This window comes from Narcine bancroftii, chromosome 4, assembly GCF_036971445.1.
Source record: "Narcine bancroftii isolate sNarBan1 chromosome 4, sNarBan1.hap1, whole genome shotgun sequence".
NCBI classification, from domain to species: Eukaryota; Metazoa; Chordata; class Chondrichthyes; order Torpediniformes; family Narcinidae; genus Narcine; species Narcine bancroftii.
In genome coordinates this window covers 238,314,031-238,331,398 of record NC_091472.1, presented here as the reverse complement: position 1 = coordinate 238,331,398, position 17,368 = coordinate 238,314,031, and the positions used below count along the sequence as shown (strand labels likewise).

At 53.9% G+C, this 17,368-nt stretch overlaps 1 protein-coding gene and 1 long non-coding RNA gene across 6 annotated transcripts in view; one reads left to right on the top strand and one right to left on the bottom strand.

Annotated features, from left to right (window-relative positions):
* carf (calcium responsive transcription factor) overlaps positions 1 to 15,755 on the bottom strand; it is a 143,871-nt gene extending 128,116 nt beyond the window's left edge. For 2 of the 4 annotated variants that reach the window (XM_069934427.1, XM_069934428.1), the window contains exon 1: positions 14,321 to 15,755. The gene's annotated coding sequence lies outside the window, so the exon portion shown is untranslated. Of the gene's footprint in view, positions 1 to 1,337; positions 1,974 to 14,320 lie in introns of those variants that run through there. The other 2 variants (XM_069934430.1, XM_069934431.1) reach the window with 1 other exon arrangement.
* LOC138761750 (uncharacterized) lies at positions 1,414 to 13,294 on the top strand. 2 transcript variants are annotated; one of them, XR_011356485.1, is made up of 3 exons: positions 1,414 to 1,602; positions 10,972 to 11,063; positions 12,680 to 13,294. It is a non-coding gene; the product is annotated as an uncharacterized lncRNA (long non-coding RNA). The 2 variants fall into 2 exon arrangements; XR_011356484.1 differs by having other exon boundaries at positions 1,416 to 1,611.
* Positions 15,756 to 17,368: the final 1,613 nt, after the last annotated feature.

Genomic DNA, 17,368 nt, shown 5'->3' with positions numbered 1-17,368 from the left:
GATGGCGTACCTGGATGGGTACTGAAAATCTGTGCCAGCCAACTAATGGAGTATTCAGACATTTTCAATCTCTCATTGTTGAAGTTGGAGGTTCCCATCTGCTTCGTAAGGAGTTTGAGGAGATTTGGTATGTCACCAAAGACTTGCAAATTTCTACAGGTGTATCATGGAGAACATTCTGACTGGTTGCATGAGGTGCCAGTGCACAGGACAGGAAATTAGTCCAGTGTCATTATGGGCATCAGTCTTCACTCCATTAAGTACATCGACAAGAGGCGTTGTCTAAAGCAGCTTCTATCCTCAAAAACCCTCATCATCCAGACCATGCCCTCTTCTCACTGCTACCTACCATCAGGAAGGAGGTACGAACATCCAATGTTACAAAAAGATTCTTCTCCTCTTGTCATTAGATGTCTGAATGGACAATGAACCACAGACACTACCTCACTTTTTTCTTCTTTTACACTAATTTTTTAAAATGTAATTTATCAACATTTTGCGACAGTAATGGTGCCACAAAACAAATTTTGTGACACATGCTCATGACAATAAATTTCTGATATCTGGATCTAATTCGTTCACAGGACCATTTGACAAATCCACATGGTTCAACAGGAAAAGAGTTACATAGGGTTGGAAAAGGGATAAGAAACATTCTGAATACACCCCAGTTTAAATACATATTGAATCATAAATGAGAAGTTAACATGGTAAGTTCTGAACACGGTTCTAAGCATTTACTCTGCCCCTCCTCTCCAATTAAGTTTCAACCACGGTACATGGTTCCCAATGTTCCAATAGTAGTTTCTACTGGGAGCTGCGGTGAGAGAACAACGTTTTGCATTCAGGTGTTTCTGTCTGCTTCCAGCAATTTTGTTTTTTCTTATTACACATTTCCAGCAACTGCAGTTTAAATCTTTATTTTGCAATGAAGTTTCCAATATACAGTAAATAATCTATTAGAAAAGAGGTGCAACAATTTGTTTTTTTTAAATTACAGAGACCATCTTCTTCACCTTAGGAAGCTGCCCAGGGCCTTTCCCCAACAGCGCTGCCCGAGCCGTCCGGCCACCACCACCACCCCCCACAAAAGCCTGGCAGGTGGGCTGGGCTGGGCTGCCCCCACCGCCCCCAAAAAAATCTACACAGCCTGCAGCATTCTCGCCATTTTGTTCCCCGGTAACTTGGCCCAGAAGCGTCCGCAAAAGCTGGCACTGGAGCCGAGCTTGTTCCTTCCCTCCCCTCCCCCTTCCTCTCGGACGCAGCAGCCGGTCTGAGGGCCTGAGAGCGCGGGACAGGCATACGGAGAGCAAAACACCGGAACGAGTCTACTCAACCTCGTCTTCGCTTCACAACACATCCACCATGGAGAGCCGGGCCGCGCGCAATGCGCCTGCGCCGCACGCCTTGTCCCGAAGCGCGCTGTGGCCAGTGCGCTTGCGCCGAAGCCGGAGTCCGTGGAATTCCCAACCGTTCACCGAACGAGAAAGTGACACCTTTTTAAAAACCAACCTGGACCCAACCAATCTATCCCGTGTTTCAAATTTAAACAGGAAAGCGGACCCGAAAGGCGAGAGTGCGGAGCAGATCCGGGGGGAGGAGGTGGTTGAGGTTGTGACCGAGGAGGTCGAGGGGAGTAGAGGGGGAGGCGATGGTTGACAAGGTGCTGGTTGAAGAGGAGAGGGTGCTGGAGAAATCGGAGGAGGAGAGGGGTGGTGATGGCTGTGGAGAAAGGGTGGATGGCGGAGGAGCAAAGGTGGGATGGTGGGTGCTGGTTGAGGAGCAAAGGTGGGATGGTGGGTGCTGGTTGAGGAGCAAAGGTGGGATGGTGGGTGCTGGTTGAGGAGCAAAGGTGGGATGGTGGGTGCTGGTTGAGGAGCAAAGGTGGGATGGTGGGTGCTGGTTGAGGAGCAAAGGTGGGATGGTGGGTGCTGGTTGAGGAGCAAAGGTGGGATGGTGGGTGCTGGTTGAGGAGCAAAGGTGGGATGGTGGGTGCTGGTTGAGGAGCAAAGGTGGGATGGTGGGTGCTGGTTGAGGAGCAAAGGTGGGATGGTGGCTGCTGGTTGAGGAGCAAAGGAGGCGATGGTGGCTGCTGGTTGAGGAGCAAAGGTGAGATGGTGGCTGCTGGTTGATGAGCAAAGGTGGCGATGGTGGGAGCTGGTTGAGGAGCAAAGGTGGCGATGGTGGGAGCTGGTTGAGGAGCAAAGGTGGCGATGGTGGCTGCTGGTTGAGGAGCAAAGGTGGCGATGGTGGCTGCTGGTTGAGGAGCAAAGGTGAGATGGTGGGTGCTGGTTGCGGAGCAAAGGTGGCGATGGTGGGTGCTGGTTGCGGAGCAAAGGTGGCGATGGTGGGTGCTGGTTGCGGAGCAAAGGTGGCGATGGTGGGTGCTGGTTGCGGAGCAAAGGTGGCGATGGTGGGTGCTGGTTGAGGAGCAAAGGTGGCGATGGTGGGAGCTGGTTGAGGAGCAAAGGTGGCGATGGTGGGAGCTGGTTGAGGAGCAAAGGTGGCGATGGTGGCTGCTGGTTGAGGAGCAAAGGTGGCGATGGTGGCTGCTGGTTGAGGAGCAAAGGTGAGATGGTGGGTGCTGGTTGCGGAGCAAAGGTGAGATGGTGGGTGCTGGTTGCGGAGCAAAGGTGGCGATGGTGGGTGCTGGTTGCGGAGCAAAGGTGGCGATGGTGGGTGCTGGTTGCGGAGCAAAGGTGGCGATGGTGGGTGCTGGTTGCGGAGCAAAGGTGGCGATGGTGGGTGCTGGTTGCGGAGCAAAGGTGGCGATGGTGGGTGCTGGTTGCGGAGCAAAGGTGGCGATGGTGGGTGCTGGTTGCGGAGCAAAGGTGGCGATGGTGGGTGCTGGTTGCGGAGCAAAGGTGGCGATGGTGGGTGCTGGTTGCGGAGCAAAGGTGGCGATGGTGGGTGCTGGTTGCGGAGCAAAGGTGGCGATGGTGGGTGCTGGTTGCGGAGCAAAGGTGGCGATGGTGGGTGCTGGTTGCGGAGGAAAGGTGGCGATGGTGGGTGCTGGTTGCGGAGGAAAGGTGGCGATGGTGGGTGCTGGTTGCGGAGCAAAGGTGGCGATGGTGGGTGCTGGTTGCGGAGCAAAGGTGGCGATGGTGGGTGCTGGTTGCGGAGCAAAGGAGGGGATGGTGGCTGCTGGTTGAGGAGCAAAGGAGGGGATGGTGGCTGCTGGTTGAGGAGCAAAGGAGGGGATGGTGGCTGCTGGTTGAGGAGCAAAGGAGAGGATGGTGGCTGCTGGTTGAGGAGCAAAGGTGGCGATGGTGGCTGCTGGTTGAGGAGCAAAGGAGGAGATGGTGGCTGCTGGTTGAGGAGCAAAGGAGAGGATGGTGGCTGCTGGTTGAGGAGCCAAGGTGGCGATGGTGGCTGCTGGTTGAGGAGCCAAGGTGAGATGGTGGCTGCTGGTTGAGGAGCCAAGGTGAGATGGTGGCTGCTGGTTGAGGAGCCAAGGTGGCGATGGTGGGAGCTGGTTGAGGAGCCAAGGTGGCGATGGTGGGTGCTGGTGGCGGAGCCAAGGTGGCGATGGTGGGTGCTGGTGGCGGAGCCAAGGTGGCGATGGTGGGTGCTGGTGGCGGAGCCAAGGTGGCGATGGTGGGTGCTGGTGGCGGAGCCAAGGTGGCGATGGTGGGTGCTGGTGGCGGAGCCAAGGTGGCGATGGTGGGTGCTGGTGGCGGAGCCAAGGTGGCGATGGTGGGTGCTGGTGGCGGAGCCAAGGTGGCGATGGTGGGTGCTGGTGGCGGAGCCAAGGTGGCGATGGTGGGTGCTGGTGGCGGAGCCAAGGTGGCGATGGTGGGTGCTGGTGGCGGAGCCAAGGTGGCGATGGTGGGTGCTGGTGGCGGAGCCAAGGTGGCGATGGTGGGTGCTGGTGGCGGAGCCAAGGTGGCGATGGTGGGTGCTGGTGGCGGAGCCAAGGTGGCGATGGTGGGTGCTGGTGGCGGAGCCAAGGTGGCGATGGTGGGTGCTGGTGGCGGAGCCAAGGTGGCGATGGTGGGTGCTGGTGGCGGAGCCAAGGTGGCGATGGTGGGTGCTGGTGGCGGAGCCAAGGTGGCGATGGTGGGTGCTGGTGGCGGAGCCAAGGTGGCGATGGTGGGTGCTGGTGGCGGAGCCAAGGTGGCGATGGTGGGTGCTGGTGGCGGAGCCAAGGTGGCGATGGTGGGTGCTGGTGGCGGAGCCAAGGTGGCGATGGTGGGTGCTGGTGGCGGAGCCAAGGTGGCGATGGTGGGTGCTGGTGGCGGAGCCAAGGTGGCGATGGTGGGTGCTGGTGGCGGAGCCAAGGTGGCGATGGTGGGTGCTGGTGGCGGAGCCAAGGTGGCGATGGTGGGTGCTGGTGGCGGAGCCAAGGTGGCGATGGTGGGTGCTGGTGGCGGAGCCAAGGTGGCGATGGTGGGTGCTGGTGGCGGAGCCAAGGTGGCGATGGTGGGTGCTGGTGGCGGAGCCAAGGTGGCGATGGTGGGTGCTGGTGGCGGAGCCAAGGTGGCGATGGTGGGTGCTGGTGGCGGAGCCAAGGTGGCGATGGTGGGTGCTGGTGGCGGAGCCAAGGTGGCGATGGTGGGTGCTGGTGGCGGAGCCAAGGTGGCGATGGTGGGTGCTGGTGGCGGAGCCAAGGTGGCGATGGTGGGTGCTGGTGGCGGAGCCAAGGTGGCGATGGTGGGTGCTGGTGGCGGAGCCAAGGTGGCGATGGTGGGTGCTGGTGGCGGAGCCAAGGTGGCGATGGTGGGTGCTGGTGGCGGAGCCAAGGTGGCGATGGTGGGTGCTGGTGGCGGAGCCAAGGTGGCGATGGTGGGTGCTGGTGGCGGAGCCAAGGTGGCGATGGTGGGTGCTGGTGGCGGAGCCAAGGTGGCGATGGTGGGTGCTGGTGGCGGAGCCAAGGTGGCGATGGTGGGTGCTGGTGGCGGAGCCAAGGTGGCGATGGTGGGTGCTGGTGGCGGAGCCAAGGTGGCGATGGTGGGTGCTGGTGGCGGAGCCAAGGTGGCGATGGTGGGTGCTGGTGGCGGAGCCAAGGTGGCGATGGTGGGTGCTGGTGGCGGAGCCAAGGTGGCGATGGTGGGTGCTGGTGGCGGAGCCAAGGTGGCGATGGTGGGTGCTGGTGGCGGAGCCAAGGTGGCGATGGTGGGTGCTGGTGGCGGAGCCAAGGTGGCGATGGTGGGTGCTGGTGGCGGAGCCAAGGTGGCGATGGTGGGTGCTGGTGGCGGAGCCAAGGTGGCGATGGTGGGTGCTGGTGGCGGAGCCAAGGTGGCGATGGTGGGTGCTGGTGGCGGAGCCAAGGTGGCGATGGTGGGTGCTGGTGGCGGAGCCAAGGTGGCGATGGTGGGTGCTGGTGGCGGAGCCAAGGTGGCGATGGTGGGTGCTGGTGGCGGAGCCAAGGTGGCGATGGTGGGTGCTGGTGGCGGAGCCAAGGTGGCGATGGTGGGTGCTGGTGGCGGAGCCAAGGTGGCGATGGTGGGTGCTGGTGGCGGAGCCAAGGTGGCGATGGTGGGTGCTGGTGGCGGAGCCAAGGTGGCGATGGTGGGTGCTGGTGGCGGAGCCAAGGTGGCGATGGTGGGTGCTGGTGGCGGAGCCAAGGTGGCGATGGTGGGTGCTGGTGGCGGAGCCAAGGTGGCGATGGTGGGTGCTGGTGGCGGAGCCAAGGTGGCGATGGTGGGTGCTGGTGGCGGAGCCAAGGTGGCGATGGTGGGTGCTGGTGGCGGAGCCAAGGTGGCGATGGTGGGTGCTGGTGGCGGAGCCAAGGTGGCGATGGTGGGTGCTGGTGGCGGAGCCAAGGTGGCGATGGTGGGTGCTGGTGGCGGAGCCAAGGTGGCGATGGTGGGTGCTGGTGGCGGAGCCAAGGTGGCGATGGTGGGTGCTGGTGGCGGAGCCAAGGTGGCGATGGTGGGTGCTGGTGGCGGAGCCAAGGTGGCGATGGTGGGTGCTGGTGGCGGAGCCAAGGTGGCGATGGTGGGTGCTGGTGGCGGAGCCAAGGTGGCGATGGTGGGTGCTGGTGGCGGAGCCAAGGTGGCGATGGTGGGTGCTGGTGGCGGAGCCAAGGTGGCGATGGTGGGTGCTGGTGGCGGAGCCAAGGTGGCGATGGTGGGTGCTGGTGGCGGAGCCAAGGTGGCGATGGTGGGTGCTGGTGGCGGAGCCAAGGTGGCGATGGTGGGTGCTGGTGGCGGAGCCAAGGTGGCGATGGTGGGTGCTGGTGGCGGAGCCAAGGTGGCGATGGTGGGTGCTGGTGGCGGAGCCAAGGTGGCGATGGTGGGTGCTGGTGGCGGAGCCAAGGTGGCGATGGTGGGTGCTGGTGGCGGAGCCAAGGTGGCGATGGTGGGTGCTGGTGGCGGAGCCAAGGTGGCGATGGTGGGTGCTGGTGGCGGAGCCAAGGTGGCGATGGTGGGTGCTGGTGGCGGAGCCAAGGTGGCGATGGTGGGTGCTGGTGGCGGAGCCAAGGTGGCGATGGTGGGTGCTGGTGGCGGAGCCAAGGTGGCGATGGTGGGTGCTGGTGGCGGAGCCAAGGTGGCGATGGTGGGTGCTGGTGGCGGAGCCAAGGTGGCGATGGTGGGTGCTGGTGGCGGAGCCAAGGTGGCGATGGTGGGTGCTGGTGGCGGAGCCAAGGTGGCGATGGTGGGTGCTGGTGGCGGAGCCAAGGTGGCGATGGTGGGTGCTGGTGGCGGAGCCAAGGTGGCGATGGTGGGTGCTGGTGGCGGAGCCAAGGTGGCGATGGTGGGTGCTGGTGGCGGAGCCAAGGTGGCGATGGTGGGTGCTGGTGGCGGAGCCAAGGTGGCGATGGTGGGTGCTGGTGGCGGAGCCAAGGTGGCGATGGTGGGTGCTGGTGGCGGAGCCAAGGTGGCGATGGTGGGTGCTGGTGGCGGAGCCAAGGTGGCGATGGTGGGTGCTGGTGGCGGAGCCAAGGTGGCGATGGTGGGTGCTGGTGGCGGAGCCAAGGTGGCGATGGTGGGTGCTGGTGGCGGAGCCAAGGTGGCGATGGTGGGTGCTGGTGGCGGAGCCAAGGTGGCGATGGTGGGTGCTGGTGGCGGAGCCAAGGTGGCGATGGTGGGTGCTGGTGGCGGAGCCAAGGTGGCGATGGTGGGTGCTGGTGGCGGAGCCAAGGTGGCGATGGTGGGTGCTGGTGGCGGAGCCAAGGTGGCGATGGTGGGTGCTGGTGGCGGAGCCAAGGTGGCGATGGTGGGTGCTGGTGGCGGAGCCAAGGTGGCGATGGTGGGTGCTGGTGGCGGAGCCAAGGTGGCGATGGTGGGTGCTGGTGGCGGAGCCAAGGTGGCGATGGTGGGTGCTGGTGGCGGAGCCAAGGTGGCGATGGTGGGTGCTGGTGGCGGAGCCAAGGTGGCGATGGTGGGTGCTGGTGGCGGAGCCAAGGTGGCGATGGTGGGTGCTGGTGGCGGAGCCAAGGTGGCGATGGTGGGTGCTGGTGGCGGAGCCAAGGTGGCGATGGTGGGTGCTGGTGGCGGAGCCAAGGTGGCGATGGTGGGTGCTGGTGGCGGAGCCAAGGTGGCGATGGTGGGTGCTGGTGGCGGAGCCAAGGTGGCGATGGTGGGTGCTGGTGGCGGAGCCAAGGTGGCGATGGTGGGTGCTGGTGGCGGAGCCAAGGTGGCGATGGTGGGTGCTGGTGGCGGAGCCAAGGTGGCGATGGTGGGTGCTGGTGGCGGAGCCAAGGTGGCGATGGTGGGTGCTGGTGGCGGAGCCAAGGTGGCGATGGTGGGTGCTGGTGGCGGAGCCAAGGTGGCGATGGTGGGTGCTGGTGGCGGAGCCAAGGTGGCGATGGTGGGTGCTGGTGGCGGAGCCAAGGTGGCGATGGTGGGTGCTGGTGGCGGAGCCAAGGTGGCGATGGTGGGTGCTGGTGGCGGAGCCAAGGTGGCGATGGTGGGTGCTGGTGGCGGAGCCAAGGTGGCGATGGTGGGTGCTGGTGGCGGAGCCAAGGTGGCGATGGTGGGTGCTGGTGGCGGAGCCAAGGTGGCGATGGTGGGTGCTGGTGGCGGAGCCAAGGTGGCGATGGTGGGTGCTGGTGGCGGAGCCAAGGTGGCGATGGTGGGTGCTGGTGGCGGAGCCAAGGTGGCGATGGTGGGTGCTGGTGGCGGAGCCAAGGTGGCGATGGTGGGTGCTGGTGGCGGAGCCAAGGTGGCGATGGTGGGTGCTGGTGGCGGAGCCAAGGTGGCGATGGTGGGTGCTGGTGGCGGAGCCAAGGTGGCGATGGTGGGTGCTGGTGGCGGAGCCAAGGTGGCGATGGTGGGTGCTGGTGGCGGAGCCAAGGTGGCGATGGTGGGTGCTGGTGGCAGAGCCAAGGTGGCGATGGTGGCTGCTGGTGGCGGAGCCAAGGTGGCGATGGTGGCTGCTGGTGGCGGAGCCAAGGTGGCGATGGTGGCTGCTGGTTGAGGAGCCAAGGTGGCGATGGTGGCTGCTGGTTGAGGAGCCAAGGTGGCGATGGTGGCTGCTGGTTGAGGAGCCAAGGTGGCGATGGTGGCTGCTGGTTGAGGAGCAAAGGTGGCGATGGTGGCTGCTGGTTGAGGAGCAAAGGTGGCGATGGTGGCTGCTGGTTGAGGAGCAAAGGTGGCGATGGTGGCTGCTGGTTGAGGAGCAAAGGTGGCGATGGTGGCTGCTGGTTGAGGAGCCAAGGTGGCGATGGTGGCTGCTGGTTGAGGAGCCAAGGTGGCGATGGTGGGTGCTGGTGGCGGAGCCAAGGTGGCGATGGTGGGTGCTGGTGGCGGAGCCAAGGTGGCGATGGTGGGTGCTGGTGGCGGAGCCAAGGTGGCGATGGTGGGTGCTGGTGGCGGAGCCAAGGTGGCGATGGTGGGTGCTGGTGGCGGAGCCAAGGTGGCGATGGTGGGTGCTGGTGGCGGAGCCAAGGTGGCGATGGTGGGTGCTGGTGGCGGAGCCAAGGTGGCGATGGTGGGTGCTGGTGGCGGAGCCAAGGTGGCGATGGTGGGTGCTGGTGGCGGAGCCAAGGTGGCGATGGTGGGTGCTGGTGGCGGAGCCAAGGTGGCGATGGTGGGTGCTGGTGGCGGAGCCAAGGTGGCGATGGTGGGTGCTGGTGGCGGAGCCAAGGTGGCGATGGTGGGTGCTGGTGGCGGAGCCAAGGTGGCGATGGTGGGTGCTGGTGGCGGAGCCAAGGTGGCGATGGTGGGTGCTGGTGGCGGAGCCAAGGTGGCGATGGTGGGTGCTGGTGGCGGAGCCAAGGTGGCGATGGTGGGTGCTGGTGGCGGAGCCAAGGTGGTGGCTGCTGGTTGAGGAGCAAAGGTGGCGATGGTGGCTGCTGGTTGAGGAGCAAAGGTGGCGATGGTGGCTGCTGGTTGAGGAGCAAAGGTGGCGATGGTGGCTGCTGGTTGAGGAGCAAAGGTGGCGATGGTGGCTGCTGGTTGAGGAGCAAAGGTGGCGATGGTGGCTGCTGGTTGAGGAGCAAAGGTGGCGATGGTGGCTGCTGGTTGAGGAGCAAAGGTGGCGATGGTGGCTGCTGGTTGAGGAGCAAAGGTGGCGATGGTGGCTGCTGGTTGAGGAGCAAAGGTGGCGATGGTGGCTGCTGGTTGCGGAGCAAAGGTGGCGATGGTGGCTGCTGGTTGCGGAGCAAAGGTGGCGATGGTGGCTGCTGGTTGCGGAGCAAAGGTGGCGATGGTGGCTGCTGGTTGAGGAGCAAAGGTGGCGATGGTGGCTGCTGGTTGCGGAGCAAAGGTGGCGATGGTGGCTGCTGGTTGAGGAGCAAAGGTGGCGATGGTGGCTGCTGGTTGAGGAGCAAAGGTGGCGATGGTGGCTGCTGGTTGAGGAGCAAAGGTGGCGATGGTGGCTGCTGGTTGCGGAGCAAAGGTGGCGATGGTGGCTGCTGGTTGAGGAGCAAAGGTGGCGATGGTGGCTGCTGGTTGAGGAGCAAAGGTGGCGATGGTGGCTGCTGGTTGAGGAGCAAAGGTGGCGATGGTGGGTGCTGGTTGCGGAGCAAAGGTGGCGATGGTGGGTGCTGGTTGCGGAGCAAAGGTGGCGATGGTGGGTGCTGGTTGCGGAGCAAAGGTGGCGATGGTGGGTGCTGGTTGCGGAGCAAAGGTGGCGATGGTGGGTGCTGGTTGCGGAGCAAAGGTGGCGATGGTGGGTGCTGGTTGCGGAGCAAAGGTGGCGATGGTGGGTGCTGGTTGCGGAGCAAAGGTGGCGATGGTGGGTGCTGGTTGCGGAGCAAAGGTGGCGATGGTGGGTGCTGGTTGCGGAGCAAAGGTGGCGATGGTGGGTGCTGGTTGCGGAGCAAAGGTGGCGATGGTGGGTGCTGGTTGCGGAGCAAAGGTGGCGATGGAGGGTGCTGGTTGCGGAGCAAAGGTGGCGATGGTGGGTGCTGGTTGCGGAGCAAAGGTGGCGATGGTGGGTGCTGGTTGCGGAGCAAAGGTGGCGATGGTGGGTGCTGGTTGCGGAGCAAAGGTGGCGATGGTGGGTGCTGGTTGCGGAGCAAAGGTGGCGATGGTGGGTGCTGGTTGCGGAGCAAAGGTGGCGATGGTGGCTGCTGTGTCTGTACCAATGTTGTGGACAAACTTGTATCCAAATCAAATATATTCCTGTCATTAAAAGCAAACAAAATGAGGAACTCAGCAGATCAGGCAGTGTTTGTAGAGGGAAAGAAATCATAAACTGGACAGGAGACTACAGATGCTGGAATCTAAAGCTAAAAACAATCTGCTGGAGGAACTGGCGGCATCAGTGTGATAAACACAACAGCTGCAGATGCTTGTATCTTGAGCAGACAAAGAATGTGGGAATAACTCAGCAGGTCAGAAAGCATCATGTATAGAAACGCTCAGTCAACATTTGCAATTAACCCCTCATCAAGTCTTGATAAAGGGTTTTGACTGAAAAGATTGACTTACTGTTCCTACCTATGGATGCTGTCCTAACTGCTGAGTTCATAAAGCAATTTGTTATTTCCATCATAGAGACATGAAGGATTACATCGAAATGCCAACCATTCTTTTTCTGACACTGATTATCGCTTGATTCACTGTGTTTCTCCAACAGAATGCATTTAGTAGGTGATAGTGGATGTTTTGTTTAGAATACCTGCACTGGTCCTGATGCAAAAGAAAATGGTGGCACTTCTGATGGCACAGGTACAGAAGAGTGGAGAGTATAGACACAAAAATCCTCTTCAAGGACCTACTGCCCAGTCATTATGGCAACAGACCTGTACAGATTTCAAACAGCATGAAGAAGGGGCCAGTATTGTTTTTTTTTTAAAAACATCAGTGAAATCACAGATGTGTTTGCCTGATGACATCCATGCTTGGCAGCACGTCTAGATGTTTATGGACTCCGGGGATCAGTGGACTGATCGCAGAGGACCAGACCAGAAACCCTGGGAGAGGACCCTGCAGGGAAAGTAACTACAACAGTAGACCAGTGAGGGCCTCGGCAGCAGAAAGACTCAGTCAAGGTGCTAGACACTGGTTTACATTAACCTGCTATTGGGATTATGATTCATTAGGGTGCTGATGAAGAGAAGGACTTCTGAATGGCCTCGGGTATTAGCAGCTTCCTGATCATATTGCAGGTTTGGAATCAGAAGTTTAGGTTCATTGCTGGAATAAATAGGAGGCCTTATAGCTGCAGAGTTTGCAGGAGCACAAGCAGTGAATCTACAGACATTCAGTATCTTTGAAGGAACTCTTTCTCTTTTTGGTGGCCATGCCAGACTAGTGGTGCCCCTCAATGTGCCTTTACAGCCAACAAAAGTTGCCATATTTTGTGTATGTACATGACTAAAATAATCTTGAAAAGATTGTGACCCTAATTGCTGATCACCCCTTTGCCTCTACAGATGAGGGTTGGCTCGCTAAGTTCCTCAAGCTCTTTGAGTTGTTCCTTAGAACACTTTACTTGGTTGTAGTGTCCATGAATGAAGGATTTCATACTGCGAAATAGAAATATGAGCATATCAGTTCTCTGCATAAGCAGTGCGAGGTTCCCACCAATCTGCTGGTGAAAACTTACCGTATGTTTGCCGAATGGTGAGAGGAGATTATTTGGTTTAATCTAAGGTAAACTACAATGAACACTGTTGATCAGAGAACCAAAAGTCTGAAACGTCAATTCTAACAGTGTACTATTGTATACTCTGCTGGAGTTAGGTAGATTTTGTTCTAACATAATCAGTCAATTCCCATGAGCGTTATTATCTGTGCTCGGCAGCATTGAAAGCTCATTTTAGTGTAAAATCCTTCCTTAAGATTCACATCCATGTTTCCCAGAAGAAATGTGTTCTGAATGTTGATGTTTAAGTTAAGTGTATGTGAAATGGAAAAGGAAAATAGGCAACGCAACAGACCAGGCAAGTCTCAGAGTTCTGGTCCACAAAGAAGGAGGAGTTTAGTAATTTTTTTTAAATAAAGACACACAAAACTGCTGGAAGAACTCAGCCGGTCTTTTCGGCATCTATAGGAGATGTTAGAAGGGCTCAAGCCTGAAACGTCACCAATGTATCTTTGTCTCCTATAGATGCCGAAAAGACCGCTGAGTTCCTCCAGCATTTCAGTGTGTTCTTGTGACAATCTCAGCATCTGCAGACTTGTGTTTCACTTAGTATTTTTCCCCCCCATTTTGTAAATAAACTGCTCCAGAAACACTTTTCTCCACGTAGATTATTGCCAATGATAGAAATTTTTAAAAACTGCAATATTTGTCCCTCCCCCCTCTGTTTATTAATCAATTGTGAATATTATTCAAACAGATTTATTGAGAAATTCTGATCCCAGCAGTGTAAGGAGTCAAAGATACAATCATAGTCGCTAACAGCAAGTTTATTATACAAGTTTTCTACTGGAACGGAGCTAATCTATGGAACAAATGGTTATCTGTTCAACCTTTCCTTACCAACTTGTTCACTTGAAGATCTGAAAATTAGCCTTCTGCTTAAGCAGAAAGGTGCTCTGCAAAGGATCCCTGCTTTATATTAGGCTGTGAAAATAAAGATCCAAGACAAAGTAGGAAAGGGTCGTCCACATCATCTGAGTGAAGGCTAACATTGATGATGAAATTCAATAAGACTGCCTGACTGTAAGATAAAGAGTTTGAAGACCAAGGCCCTGCCTTCTCACGTGGGGTTGAGATGCTGACTCAGCACGGGAGAAATACAACCAGGAACATGAAGATAGTATTGACAACATGGAAACAATGTGTCAGGACCACAAACAACAAGGTATCTCTGCCAGTTTACAAGGTCCACTTCCCTATCAAACATTTGCCTCATTTGTAGCAACGCCTAGGATCCCACATCAAAACTCAATATTATTCTGAATCCCAAAGTAAAACCAAATAAACTAGCCTTGATAACAGGAAAAGTGGAATGTGATTATATCAGATCCTAATGGGTTTAGGCAGGGTGGGTGGTGAAGAAGATTTCCTCTTGTGGAATCTTGGACAGGAATCACTGAAAATAAGGAGTCAATCACTTAAGATAGAAATGAGACATTTCCTATCTAAGGATTGTGACCCTTTTGGAACTCCATCAAAAGAGCAATGTAATCAGTCTTTAAATATTTTTTAAAGCAGAGTTGATAGTTTTTGGATAAATAAATGGGGTAAAAAGGTAATCAGAAATACAGATTTAAATTTAAAGTCAAATCAGCCATGATCATATGAAATGACTCGAGGGATCAAATACCTCTAGTATAAAGCAATTGAGATTATTTTGTCTGGAAGCAAAATCTGAGCACCACTAGATGACAAGCATTAAAATGACATTAGAAAAAGGTAAGTGTTGCTCTTGAGATGATACTTAATTCAGCAGTGGAAAGGAACTTAAAAATCAGGACACAGAATCAAAATACATTCAGGAACCACTGTTGTTAAAAGTTGATAATGTACAAGACAAATCCAGATCAGAAGAATGAAGACTGTTGCCACCCATTCAATTCAGCGCATTTTAAAAATTCATTTTGAATAACAAAGGATTCAAAATTAGTTGAAAATTCATAGTCCATTTGCAACACAAACAATATAATTTGCAGATACAAAAGAACGATTGTGCTTCGACAATTTGCATTTATTTATCGCCTTTTTTAAGAAGAGAAAAAATTGTGTTCCATGAGCTTCAGATAGATAAAAGTACATACAGTTCCTTAGGAGCTAATGAGAGTAAGTGAAAGTTCAAAGTGGTTTGTTATGCATACATAAAAGTAGAATGGTGAAGAGAGGGGATTCCATCTCATGAGACTTAATGCTGCTAACAGTGTGAAGGGAACAGAGAGGCAGAAAGAAAACAAATCAGTGGAAGGAAGAATAAGGCTCTAAAAAAAAAATTAAAAACAATTGGACAGCTACTGCAGTCTTTCCAAGGAGGAAAGAGTCCTGTCAGGAAACATTGACTAACCTTTTCCACTCATAGATGCCACTGAATTGTTGATTCCCTGCAGCTTCGCTTTGTTCTCTCGATACCAGCAACTGCAGTTTTTGTGTTTCTTTTCACCATGGAGTGATAGCTGCCTTCATACCTGGTATAGGGAAGAATAGTTACAGTAAAACCTCTAGTATCCAGCATCTATGGGGATTGGTAGATGCCAGATAAGTGTATTTTCTGGTTGCTTGAGATTGCGTGGATTGGCGAATGAACGGTGAGGCGTGCCAATTTTAAACCTTTGTGTATTTTTTTTAAAAAACACTTATTTTTCTAAATATTTTTGCCAGTTGGTCAAGGCTGCCAGTTACTTGAATTCCGGCTACCATGGGTTTTACTGTAGTTTGAACACCATTTTTTAAAAAAAAAGGTCTCAGCAGCAAATGGGCAGCAACAGGAGTGGAGATGTGCAGATTGTAAAGATGGAAAATAGAATTGAAAGCAGCATGGATATTTCCAAAAGCCGAAATCAGGTTGAGATTGTTGCTAGTGAAGGGATTGAAAGCAGTGACAGGAAGCAATTCAGATTCTTGAGCCTCTTCTGTCATCTACAGGAGGTGGCCCAAGTCCTTCTTCAAGGTAGGATAAATATCTTTACTTCCTTTGGACCTGCTGAGTTTCTCCAGCAGTTCAGTGTTTTTACTCCAATAATCGCGTCTGCAAACTTTCATGTTTCATTGTCATTCAGTTAAATCTTGGCTGATCTATGGCTATTCTCCGTATCCTTTGATATTAGAAAGAAATGAAGCTTTAAATATTCTATATCCAGTCTTTTTAAAACCATCAGTTCCAGAAATTTTCACCCAATGTATGAAAAGGTGCTTCCCAATTTCCTACCTGATCATCCCGACCTCATTCCGACTGCAATGTTGATATTCTGTCACCTTGTTCCAAATACACCCACTCAATGTAAAAGCCTTGATTTGTGCATTCTATATATAATGTTAAAACTCACTTAGATAACAATTAAGGTGAAAATAAAAAAAATATAAAGCAATATGAAAACACGTTGATATTGAATCGGAACTAAATTTGAAATGCACATTTAGTATAGTGACTAAAAGAGGAATCAGAAATTCCACAGAGAACAGGGAAAACAAGTAGAAAAGGAAGTCAATCAGTAGATTGAGAAGAAAAGCCAGATATTTGGCATGAATCAGAAAAGTGGGTTGGGGAAAGAACTGTTCTTGGAGACTGTTCCTGGTAATACCTATTCTACTTCCTAAAATGTTTACTTGGGGTCTTCCAGATAACATGGTATGCTAGGTTGGATTTCTCTGGCAGACTATAAATTAGCTTGACATTCCAAAAACTTTTATATGGGATTCTAATAGTCAACATTAAAGTTTCCTTACAAAATGAATATTTTTTGTGATTACACAATTGCATGTTTACAGAGTTGCAGGCAAGATGTTAATTATTCATCCTGGTTGGAGTCTTCACCCTCTTCGATTGGGGTGCAGACATGACGTGTACCAAATTCATATTTTCTGATGTTTTCCAAGGTTAGTCCTCTCCTTCCAAAACGACCCACAGGCCTTATCCCACGTCCAGTATACCATGACGAATCAATATCAGCATCTGCAAGCCAAAGCACAAACATTTATAGTTTCAGCACTTTGTATCTTTATTTGATAGAGATGAAATAAAAGAAATCAGAACCATCTTTTCTGCTCTAAAGGCACCAGCCCAAACGTATCCTGCTCAGAAGAGATACTAAAAACGCTTGTATGTTCCCTTGAAACATTTTTATCAGCACTCCCATCATGTTACAGTGTGAAGAGCAAAGAGATCAGGAGAAAAAAAATTGCTCCACCAAGCTTCATGTTAAATACATCAATAGCGGTTACATTTTCTTACCATATTTTGCCTCTTCAATTGAAGGACATCAGTGCTGGGAAGGAATTAATTGTTCAGATCAAGCACACCCAGGACAAGTTCATCACAAACTAGTTCAAGTTTAAAATTATTATTATCTGATGACATAAACAACCAGACAAAAATTTCTCCAGACCACAGTGCACACACCTCATATAGACATAACGATAGATAAATATTTTGGGAGAGTGTTCTTAGTATCAGGATACTGCTTAATCTCCCAGATTTCCCCATTTCAGAAACTATTTCCCAATCTGGAGTTTCTGATTTGGGTGCTCTTGTGCCTCCTTTTTGATGGTAGTGGGTCAAAGATACTGTGTGCTGAATGGAAAGGGTCCTCTATTATTCTTTGAGCCCCATTTAAGCAACACTCTCAGTAAATGTTATCAATAGAGGAAAGGGAGATCCCAGTGAACTTGGCCATTTTGATAATCTTCTGTATTGACTTCCAGTTCTATGCTTTGCAGCTACTATTGCCACAATGATGCAGGCAGAGATGATACTGTAAAATATTGTAAAATATAAACCTTAACTGTTCTGTAAAATATTTTCAACCTCCCTAAGTGTAGGCTCTGCTGCTCCATCCTGACCAATGAGATGTTATGGGTACAGGATAGGTCATCCTTTATATGCACACCAAGGAATATTGTGCCCTCCACTTTCTCCATATGCAATCATTGATTGTAATAGAGAGTGGTTAGCTTTCATCTTCCTGAAGTTCACAATGATCTCCTTTGTCTTACCCACATTGAGATTCAGCTTTTTGTGTTTGCACCATTGTATGAGCCTCCCAATTTCCCCTCTGTAAGCTGACTCATTATTGTTGCTGATGAGGCCAGCTAGTGATGATTCTGTTTGAACTGAATCTGGCAATGCAATTGTGAGTGAGCAGCATGAACAATAATGGGCTAAGCACACAGCCCTTGGGTGTGTCAGTGTTCAGCATGATAGGACTTGATTTTGCTACCAACCCAGAAATATAGCAGTGTAGCTGCAGCCTCGAGGAAAAAGACCCTCCACCACCACGTTGACACTTTCAAAGGCAGTTTCAGACAAAACCCGCGTGTGCCCCTTTAAGGGCAGCGTGAGCTCCGCCTCCGCATGGGCGGTGACATCATGTTGCCTGGGACACGCGCTCAGCTCCAA